This window comes from Macrobrachium rosenbergii, chromosome 15 (assembly GCF_040412425.1).
Source record: "Macrobrachium rosenbergii isolate ZJJX-2024 chromosome 15, ASM4041242v1, whole genome shotgun sequence".
In the NCBI taxonomy this organism is placed as follows: domain Eukaryota; kingdom Metazoa; phylum Arthropoda; class Malacostraca; order Decapoda; family Palaemonidae; genus Macrobrachium; species Macrobrachium rosenbergii.
In genome coordinates, this window is record NC_089755.1 from 57,996,089 (window position 1) to 58,008,379 (window position 12,291).

The window sequence follows — 12,291 nt, forward strand, 5'->3', positions numbered from 1 at the left end:
TGCTTTGTTGTTGTTCTTCTGAATTCCTCCTACTTCATTTGAGCAGTGTCTTGGAGATGCTGAAATTGGATCCAAGTTAAGAATGCATTTACGTCAAATCTGTATTTACTCTGAAGGGGATTTCAATCTCATTTTTTACTTATTTTCTTCATGAGTGGGAATTAACATATGATTATCCTCGTTAATTTGTCGAAGGGAGAACTCTTTAACCCCTCCATTTGAAAAATCCTACTCTCCACCCTCTCCTAACAATTGATTCATAGTGCAACTGCGAGGTTTTCTTCATGTTACACCTTTCAAACCTTTTACTGTCAATTTCAATTTCAGCGCCCCGGCGATTCAGTTCAGTTCAGTTCCATTTGAAAAATGATTTTATTTCCAAATCTAAGTAAATGATAAATCCATATATGTTCATAGGAAGGTACTTGATGGCAAGTTACAAAGTATATAACCAACAATAATGTCAGTCCTAAAATAACTTGAATAGCAACAAAGGAACTGACTAATATTTATTAAAAGCCCAAGTGTTCTCATCAAAATTAAACTTGGATAATAGAATTTCCTGGACTGTGTTCAAATTTATGTAATTTCTTAGGCAACCTGCCTGACAGTCCTGCATTCTCTTTCTTCCTTCTTACCTTCCACCCTTTCCTAACAATTGTCTTGTTATTTTCAGTGCTGAATGGCCCCATAAGCCCAACGCTTGGCCTGTAGCCCAAATTTTATATTTAAATTCCAATTCCATTAATAGATTAATTTTAATAAAAATATCGAACAATGAACCCATATTAATAGAAGTTGCATCAAATAACATAACCTTATCATCCAACAATTGCAGACCATTAGTCAATCATGGAAGTGTGGCTATATCTGCAGTGTGTTGCATAAGGCCTACTGCAAGCAGTACCCCTATATGGGGCATAAATTTGCCTGCTGTACTCTAGTAGTGTGTTATGGTATTTCCAGCTATGTCAGACATCCATAATACTGTCTCCCTTAGAGGTAATTGTTCAGGTTTGGTATACAGAATTTAGTTTCTTATAGGGAATTATGTTCTGATTTCTTAAGAGCAGCCTATATCCTTCAATAGCCCAGACCCGAAGAATATAAGAATTCCAAAGCATGACAGGAGAATTGTGATCCACAGAGGAAATGAGTTCATGCAGTCATCTGTGTCCTAGTCCCGTAGGGGGTTAGTGCCATCAGTGCGCCTCATGTGGTGTACTGTAGGCATTACTGCAGGTTCTTTGCAGAGTCTCTTCGGCCCCTAGATGCAACCCCTTTCATTCCTTTTACTGTATCGTCAATCATATCCTTCTTCCACCTGGCTATCCACCCTCTCCAACAATTATTTCATAGTGCAACTGCGAGGTTTTCCTCCTGTTACACCTTTCAAACCTACCTACTCTCAATTTCTTTTCCAGCACTGAATGACCTCATAGGTCCCAGTGCTTGGCCTTTGGCCTAAAAACTATATTCCACGTACTACAATAATACATACGCCACTTGGTGTGAATCTTGAACAACCTGAAGCGTTCTTTTGGGTCTGTTCAGCACTTGGAAAGGTTACCATCTTTAAATGGCAGGCTGGGATGAACACTAGTATTCCGGTGATGGGTCACAGTGAAGTAATGAGAAGCAATAATTACCTGAGTGACCTTGGTATACTGTCCTTATAATGCACCAGATGTCGTAAGATCGTCGCTATATGTGGTATAATTACCATCGCACCTGAATAAGGTATCTGATTGCATCATGACGTAAAAACAAAAGGTAAGATGGTTAATTTCACCTACCATCCATTATTTTTGTCTAGGTTTTTAGTTTTCTGAAAACTATCGTGCTGGCTTTGTCTGTCTTTTCGCATTTTTACTGTCCGCCCTCAGATCTTAAAAACTACTGAGGCTAGAGGACTGCAAATTGTTATGTTGATCATCCACCCTCCAGCCATCAAACATACCAAATTGCAGCCCTCTAGTCTCAGTAGTTTTTATTTTATTTAAGGGTAAATTTAGCCATAATTGTGCGTCTGGCAACGATACAGTCTAGGCCACCACCGGGCCACGGTTAAAGTTTCATGGGCTGCAGCTCATACAGCATTATACCGAGACCATCGAAAAAGAGATCTATTTTTGGTGGCCTTGATTATACGCTGTAGCGGCTGTACAGAAAACCAGATTGCGCCGAAGAAACATCGGCGCATTTTTTACTTTTTGAGTCTTGCTATGACTTATTGCCCTTCGCAATAGACCACCAAGGTTTGTTGAACGTTGTTGTCTTTTTTGTACTTAGAAAACAGGGCCATTACCATACATTTGACTTTCCTCAGTTACTCTGAATTATTCCTTTATTCTTGCATTCTCATATTTTCGAGGTTTTTATTTTTTTTACTTTGTTAGTAGGTATTCATTAATGAGAGAGATGTCAGTCAACAGGAGGTACTCATTTTATTATCTTAAACATACGAATATATATATATATATATATATATATATATATATATATATATATATATATATATATATATATATATATATATATATATATATATATATATATATATATATATATATATATATATATATATATATATATATATATATATATATATATATATATATATATATATATATATATATTATATATGTATATATATACACTATAAATATAACCATATATATATTATACGAAAAGCTTTATGTTAAAGATATATATGTATATTTATAAAGTCATATTAATGCATATTTCCTAATTACTTTAAAAACGATTCTCCAAACTTGTTGCCAGTCACCTTTTTGTATTGTTATAATTTTATTCAGAGGGAATATCCCCTAATCATTATCAATGCTTGCTCTTGAATTAAATGAATTAAAAAAAAAAAGAGCATTCTCGATAGTATGGCAAATAAAGGGACGCCTTTAATTTTGTTTTTTTTTTTTTGAAGTTTTATTTTAAACGTTAAAATACAGTTTTTTTTTTGACACCTCATTTGCATATGACCTGACTGGGACACCAGGCGGCAATTTTCAATGTACGGTACTTTAGGTCTTGCTCGTGCTGACCTATGACCTTGAGGTTTTCTGGTCTCGAAATAATCCATCAGGCTGAAAAGAGCTGTGATGTGTCAACTCTATAATGAAAATAATGATTTTAATATTATCCGCTTCATTATTTATAAAAGCTATTGCTTTATATAAAACCTGCATCACTTTCATTTTCAATATTTCTGTTTAATATGTTTCAATTAACTCCGTAATTGAGAGTCGCAGTCTCTCTCTTTCTCTCTCTCTCTCGTCTAACAGTACTATGTGGTTACCTGCTTTTTAAATCCCTCCCACCTGAGACAGGTAGAGAAGGTGGGGTTCGGACCGAGTTCGGGAACCAGTATTGCGTGAGCTGGCGGCGAGTCCGCACGTGTGTTGTTGTTTCTTCCCTCCGCGCGGCCCTTGGGCGAACACCTGTCGTTAAGAAGTGCTTTGGACGGATTAAATAAGGACCATCGACGTCTACCATCGTAGATCCAGGTGAGTTGTGCGTTTAAGATGCGAATCGGTGGTGTAGCGGGAAAGAAGTCCGTATCGCGAAGCTGGAGGGCTTTCGAGAAACAAGTTTGCTAACACCTACACTTTCAAGAACTTCAACTTTCTTCACCAATTCCGATACCCATTGCGTTGGTCGTAAATCCTTGTTGGGCAGTATTTCAGAGGGTATTCAATAGTCTTCGTAAAACCCATAATATTTTGACGTTATTCCTTACTCATTTTGTTCTATGTATCCTCAAAGAATATGAACTAACCTCCATCGAATAATGCATGCAAGGAGTGCCGTCCCTCCCCTCCCCATACCCCTTCAACGCCCTTACCCTGGGTAAGGTATGGTATGGCATGATTAAGATAAAAGTTCCCTTACGAGTTGACTCATTAGGAAAAGGACTTGGTCCCGTAGGAGGAGGACACTTATGAGACGTATTGTTAGGGCGAAGATTTAACCTGGGGACTGTGGGCAGTAATGTGGGCGTGAATATAAAATGCCCAGGGACGCCAAGGATACCTAGCCAGTTCTAGGAATCCCGTCTGTCCGCAGGAAATGTCTTATGTCTGTTTTTCCTAATAGAGAGTTACCAGGTGGTCACATCTACTAGAGATGGCTATGGGATTCCATTAACGCTTCTGAATGAATTGTACGTTTAGGAAACAAGGTTTAGTGGTACAGTAGACCCTGTGTTTCTTTTAGGGGTGGGTCCTGGCCTTCGTGGACATCCTATGGCGGGGCAAAACGAGTTTCTCTTGCATTGGTAGTGTATTTGAGATGTACGTATTCAGTTACCCATTTCATTTATCCTTCTGGGATCTATGGAATGCATGTGGAGAATGGCGTGCTTTTAGGATAAATATGTACGTATTCAATTATCCATTTCATTTATCCTTTTGGGATACGGAATGCATTTGGAGAATGACGTGCCTTTAGGATAGATATGTCCGTATTCAATTATCCATTTCATTTATCCTTTGGGATCTATGGGATGCATGTGAAGAATGACGTGCTTTTAGGATAAATATGGCTGTATTCAATTATCCATTTCATTTATCCTTATGAGATCTATGGAATGCATTTGGAGAGTGACGTGCTTTTAGGATATCAGATGGAGCTGTCATTGCAAGAAGCCCATTTATTAATCAACTCTGTTCATCTCTCGGGCCTCAATGTGACTCACTGCCACTCCCTTTAGATCTGAATAATTTCGCTAACTTCATTTTCTTGAATTATTCGGCTTTCACCAAAAATAATTATATTGTTTATATAGTTTTTTAACATAGGTACGAAAGAGTCAAAGCTTTAGATTTCTTTCAAGCAATTATTACCAGTGAGTACTTTGCATGTTGTTGCGAAATGTGATGTTAGCTGTTATGAATGTCAAGTAAAACTAAATTTTTTTTATTCATTTATAGTATGAACTATTTCCAGTAGGAGTGATTTAGCATTCTCTGCATTTAGTGTAATCATTTAGATTACAGTATTAATAATAACAAGGGTTACACATATTGTATAATTTACTGATACGGAGATCATATTTAAGCAATATTATATGTAAATATGCAATAGAATTTTGTGTTTTGCAACGTAAAAACCTAATAGAAACCTAGAACTTTAAAAAAGCAGAAATATTAATTTGTCTTTTATGAAGACAAAATACACAAGGCATATTTTTTGCATATGGTCAAGGATTATATTGACAGGAGAAGACAATTATATCTTACGGCTTAAGGTATATAATTCTGTCTTCTCCTGTCAATATAATTCTTGACCATATGCAAAAAATATGCCTTGTGTATTTCGTTTTTATAAAAGACAGATTAATATTTCTACTTGTGCGGTTAAAGATCTAGGTTTCTATTACCTTTTTACGTTGTATTCTCACTAGGATGGCTTAAGACTTAAGCCATCTTTGTGAAAATATTGATTTCTCTCCAATGACGACAGACCCAATTTTACATCTCTCGAGGAATATGAGGCTCGTTTGTCAGAGCGCTCACGGTCGAGGCTCATTGGCTATTCACATCCCATTATGTTAGGCTGAGATAAAGCATTCAGATGAGCTCCCCCACATCAACTTCTGTGCCACACCCATCGTAGGCCACCCAAAAGATGAATATCTACGTCGAGTAAGTGTGTCGTTTCAGAGAGAGAGAGAGAGAGAGAGAGAGAGAGAGAGAGAGAGAGAGAGAGAGATTAAAATTTGAGAAAATGCAAATGAAAAAACAGGATAATTTAGCCTGGATTTTATTTAACAGCACATCTTGTAGAGGCCCCGAAGTGAGTCTTGCATATCCCATACTATCAACCCATCCCTCTCCCTTATTCCATCCCAATAACATCGCAGTAATCCCCACCCCGTCCCCCATCCAGTCCCAAAAAGAAAAAAAAATAAGTTAAGAATGGTAACTGAACTGAAAATATGAATTTTACATGGATTTATTCATGAATAAAATAAATAAATCCATAGATTATTATAAATTAATAAAGGCTAAATAAAAAATACTGCTCATGGTCCGTGTGCAATTTTGTCTTCCCAATAGGACAGATCTTCTAGTCCATATTTTAAACGAAGGCTTATCTCAGTGAGGCATATGTACTTATTATGCAATATTCGGAGGTCCCTACGTGAGATCTTATTTTTTCAGTGTGTGTACGTTTTTGTACGTTTTTTCCTCGTGTACTAATTTCACCATTGCCATTTAATTAAATGTACATGTATGTATATACACATACATACATACATATGCCGTTTTGTGTATGCATTTCGCCTGGTGTGAGTGTTTCTACGTATGGTCTTCATGCTTGCATTTCAGTAGTGGCGTTTGTGTATACGTATGTATACAAGCATGTATGTTCTGCATATATTTAATTATTGTTTGTGCTTGTGTGTGTGTGTTTGTGTGTGCGCGCGCGCGCTCTCGCCAGGGAAGTGACCCTGCCTGAACGCCCACATTCTACCCCCGCGAGAACTCCTTTAATGTTACTTGGCCCCTCCGGTCCTCTTCCTGGTTACACTTTTTTTTTGTATAATTTCCACAGGGGCTTTGTATTACATAATGGTGCCTGTGTGGGCATGAGGGTGGGGGGGGGTGGAAGGTATCTCCCCCACCCCCCGACCACAATCTCAGGCACCTCTTAATATCTCCTGTTACTTTGACGACCTTAGGCGCGTGATGAAAATACCCCGCTGTCGTTGGAGGTCGGGTATCTTGGGAAACGAAAGAGTGATTTTTAGGATTATTTGAGAAAATCTCTCTCTCTCTCTCTCTCTCTCTCTCTCTCTCTCTCTCTCTCTCTCTCAGACACACGTTTATAGGAAAAGTTCTTTCTCCCCTTCACCAGACCTCGTGGTAATTTCTACGTCGCGTAGGTAGTGATCTGAGGGAAAGTTAAATGGCGGTCTAATTTTCTTTCCTTTTTTTCTTTTACGGATTTATAGCGTAATGCCGCAGAACTAGCAACAGCAGCACTCAAAAGCTTGTAATTATTTTACGCGCGTATGTAGAGCAGTTGTTTTTATGTTTCTGCGTAATGTTATCTCTCTTAATTTCAAGTTGTAACTTTCACTGCGAGCGGAGTCAAGCTTATGTTACAGAGTGTGAATAAGGTAATTTAAAGTAGTTTTGAAATCATTTTAGAAAATAGTTTTTGTTGACCCTGTATTTCGAGATTGTGGATGTGTATGTTTTACGTAAAAGCGAGCAATTTTCACTATCTATTTAAATTAGTTTTTTCATTTAAAGATAAAATTGTATTTGAAACGAACCTTAAGGACATTATAAAAAAATTTTTTTTTCGGTGACTTCATAAAGTGGAAAATTTTTTGACAGATAATCTTGAGACCATTTTTGCCAAAAATTTCTAGACGCCTTAGGGTGATGGACGCCATTTAAATTTTTCTTCACAAATAAACTTAAGAATTTTGTTGTGAACAATTTTCTAGACGTCGCCGCTTGACGAACATCGGAGATTAAAAAAATTTATTGTCAATCTGAAGAAAATTATTATTGAATGAAATATGGCTTAAGCCAAAAGGCGAGATATCAAGGGACAAGAATACCAAAAATTTCTCCATTAAAAGCAACGCAAAACCTATGTTGCTGGCCACTGTGACATCATGACACCCACCAAAAAGTGGCATGTTTAATATCGTTTACCCCCTGAAAGCAGACCTTACCGCTGAAGGCCTAAACCTAAACGTATCTCGTTGTGGTAAACACTGTTTTCAACCGCAGATAAAGAAGGGTAATGCACCAGGTCCTCCCTTCCTTTGGGCGCTGTTTTAGAATTTATAATAGAGATTTGGTGGACTCTCTCTGGAGGGTTGCGTATTTCGTAATGATTGCTGACTGCCTCGCTGCCTACATCCGTGAGCTTTGGGCAAGTAGTTTTCTCCGTGATCTCTCTCTCTCTCTCTCTCTCTCTCTCTCTCTCTCTCTCTCTCTCTCTCTCTCTCTATACGTTTTAATGCTCTGCATATGTAATACATATACGTTTTAATGCACATGCATATGCATAACCATGCATATATATATACTCAGCAATGACTACAACACATACACACACACACATATATTTATTTATTTATTTATTTATTTATATATTTATATATGTATAGATAAAACTCTATTTTTGATGATTATCATGTATCTTATTATTATTATTATTATTATCATTATTTTATTTTATATTTATTTATTTTTTTGGTCTATGACAGTCATCCTATTCGACCGGGTGGTTTTTATAGTGTGGGGTTCCGCGTTGCATCCTGCCTCCTTAGGAGTCCATAATTTTTCTCATTATGTGCGCTGTTTCTAGTAGCACACTCTTCTGCATGAGTCCTGGAACTACTTCGGCATCTAGTTTTTCCAGATTCCTTCTCAGGGATCTTGGGATCGTGCCTAATGTTCCTGTGATTATGGGTGCAATTTTCACTGGCATACCCCATATCCTTCTTATTTCGATTTTCAAGTCTTGATACTTATCAGTTTTTCTCTTTCTTTCTCATCTACTCTGGTGTCCCATGGTCTTGCGACGTCAATGAGTGAAACTTTCTTCTTGATTTTGTCAATCAACGTCACGTGTGGTCTATTGGCACGTATCACGTTATTATTGTTATTATTATTATTATTTATTATTATTATTATTATTATTATTATTATTATTATTATTATTATTAGCCATTCCATGGTTCTGTTTCATCATTATTATTATTATTATTATTATTATTATTATTATTATTATTATTATTATCCGTTCCATGGTTCTGTTTCATCATTCCTTTCCGATCGAATAAAGTTCCCAATTCTCTATTATTATTATTATTATTATTATTATTATTATTATTATTATTATTATTATTATTATTATTATTACCCATTCCTTCCAGTTATGTTTCATCATTCCTTTCCAACCGACTAAAGTTTCCAATCACCACTCACTTTCGAGCTACAAAGGACAAACCAGCAAATTCTGGGCGTCTTCTATCGAACCGAGTATAGTGTGAAGGTCGCGGACGCTCATTTACCATAGGGGAAATGAAACACGCCCTTTCTGTTATGGCAGCGTAAATTTCGCGGTTCCAGAGATCACTGTTTAGGTCGGTATATGGTTTGTCACCTTCCATTTAACTATAATTTTTTCTCGGTGGGTTTTATCTCTTTGCCAGCGTGAATATTTGTTTATTTTTGGTGATGATGATAATAATTATTATTATTATTATTATCATCACAAAAATAATAATAATAATAATAATAATAATAATAATAATAATAATAATAATAATAATAATAATAATAATAATAATAATAATATCAGATGGACGGTTAAAATTGTGTGAGAATAATAATAACAGAGGAGTGGTCTGAATATAATAATAATAATAATAATAATAATAATAATAATAATAATAATAATAATAATAATAATAATAATAATAATTACAGACAAAGCCCCACTGTCAACATTTCACTTTCATAAAAAATATATATATATATTACTTCAGAAAAACTGTTTGTATATGTAAACATGGTAATACGTTCACTTCATAAAACAATGAAACGGTTTGTTTATGTCTGTCATGCTTTAAGAAGCACGAAGTAAATAATGATATGATAAATATATATGTATGTGAAAGTAAAGTAAATATAATTTATATACAGTATGTATTATATATAATTTATATATAGTATATATATATATATATATATATATATATATATATATATATATATATATATATATAATATATATATATATATATATATATATATATATATATATATATATATATATATATATATATATATATATATATATATATATACATACATACATACATACATACATATGACTTTTTATCACATCACCGTGATTCATATACAATCAGTAAGCTACAAACGTCCTTTAATATCCAATTCGCTCTACCTCGGAAATAATATATTTTCATAGCCTATATGTTACCGAAGGGGAATTTTTTAGCTGATAATAAGTTCGTCGTCCCGTGGGCTCGAACCAGCGACGGAATATGTGGTTTAATCATCACATAAGAATAAAAAGTGCGGTAAAAATGAATCACTTGAGAAAATAAAGTGCTCTGCAAGCGTTTACTAGTCATCACTTATGCAACAGGAGTGTGGCATACGTCATCACTTTTTTTTAGAAAAGCGTTACGAGTCATCACATCTAATAAGGAAGTGCTATACTTGTCATCACCTGTGAGATAGAGATATAGCATATTGTAAGTCAACACTTCTTCGAAAAAAGTGCTGTACAATTCATCACTTTTAAGGAAAAAAGTTTGTTTTTGTCATCACTCCTGAAGAGGAACAATACTGTAGAAGAAGAAGAAGAAGAAGGAGGAGGAGGAGGAGGAGGAGGAGGAAAAAGACATTATCATTCTCCTCTCACGGAGGAAGACAATTCGGGCGTCCTGATGTCTTCACGCCCATCAGCATTTCCTTTACAACACCGAACACCCACACGCCCACGCCCACAAGAACCTTCCCACACCCACACTCTGACACCTCCATTGCCCCCTCCCCTACCTCGTGCCTGTAAGTGTGATATCGAAGACCGGAAATACGCACATACAAACACACACAGACATGCAAACGTAATTTATTCTCTTAGCGGAAAAATGCATTTTTCTTACGATCTCAGGGTGAAATAATCTCCTGAGATTTATTTGTACAGAATGACTGCTACCCTGATGCAATCTCGGGCCCCAGTGTGACCCACGGCCTGGGAGAGCGAGAGTTTTTAAGTCGGAAATAGAAAAAAATTCTAGTATGGACCTCTGGACTTGTGCCACCGACTGAGACGATGTGACTCATGAAACTGTAGCTTCGGTAAAAGATGCTTGCAATGTCATGACATTATTATTGTTATTATTATTATTATTATTATTATTATTATTATTATTATTATTATTATTATTATTATTATTATATTATTATTACCATCTTAAACGGCGAATTAAAAAAGGTTTTTTCACTATTATTATTATTATTTCTTTTTTTTTTTTTTTGGTCTATCACAGTCATCCTATTCGACTGCGTGGCTTTTATAGTGTGGGGTTCCGGGTTGCATCCTGCCTCCTTATGAGTCCATCACTTTTCTCACTATTATTATTATTATTATTATTATTATTATTATTATTATTATTATTATTATTATCTTAAACGCTGAATTGAAAAAGATAGGTAATTTTGCTATTTCATTTTCAAGAAATTAACTGTGTGAAATAGTCTATATATGTATAAATAAAACAAGATCTATATATATATATATATATATATATATATATATATATATATATATATATATATATATATATATATATATATATATATATATATATATATATATATACTCATATTTTATATTTCCTTACCACATTTATTCTTTCAATCTCTTACTCGCAATGCGTGCCAAATTGACTTCCGGCGAGTTGCACGTGTTGATCAAGACACCTCCGCTCAATGTCATTTGAACAGCGCCTCGCCTCCGTTTTTCCCTACCTTCCCACGCCATTAAAGAAGGAACTGCGGTTTGCTGCAACTGTGGCGAGGGATAATGCAATTAGATTTGTACTGGTGATGCAATTGAGCTGCGAGAATTAGTTGTGTAGATTTGTTTGAATTTTTCCTAGTTTCTGTGGAATTACTACCGCAGGCGGTGCACTGTAGGCATTACTGAAGGTTCTTCGCAGCGTTCCTTCATTAGGCCCCTAGCTGCGACCCTCTTTCGTTCCCTTTACTGCACCTCCATTCATTCTCTCTTTCTTCCATCTTACTGTCCACCCTCTCCTAACAATTGATTCATAGTGCAACTGCGAGATTTTCCTCCTGTTACTCCTTTCAAACCTTTTATCTGTCAATTTCTGTTTCAGCGCTGAATGACCTCAGAGGTACCAGCGTTTGGCCTTTGTCCTAAATTCCATATTCTACTCTGTGGAATTATTGACTTCGTTTTAATCAAGTTCATGATTTCAACTCGATTATCTTAAAGATATATGCAAGGAGAGAGATTTTTTCCATAGCCATAATTAAAATATGATAAATGAAATAATTATTTCATTTATTTTTTGTAGGGTCACCTTAATTATTATATCATTTTATAGATTTATCAGGACGTGTCTGAACTTTGGAAGAGAGAGAGAGAGAGAGAGAGAGAGAGAGAGAGAGAGACAGACAGACAGACAGATAGACAGAGAGAATTACTAGTATTTGAGAGCCTTCACTTAGCGGATAT

The 12,291-nt window shown here is 35.5% G+C and overlaps 1 protein-coding gene across 1 annotated transcript in view; it reads left to right on the forward strand.

Moving 5' to 3' along the window:
* Positions 1–3,388: 3,388 nt before the first annotated feature.
* LOC136846803 (thioester-containing protein 1 allele R1-like) overlaps positions 3,389–12,291 on the forward strand; it is an 80,878-nt gene continuing 71,975 nt past the window's right edge. The window contains 1 exon segment of the mRNA XM_067118057.1: positions 3,389–3,524. The gene's annotated coding sequence lies outside the window, so the exon portion shown is untranslated.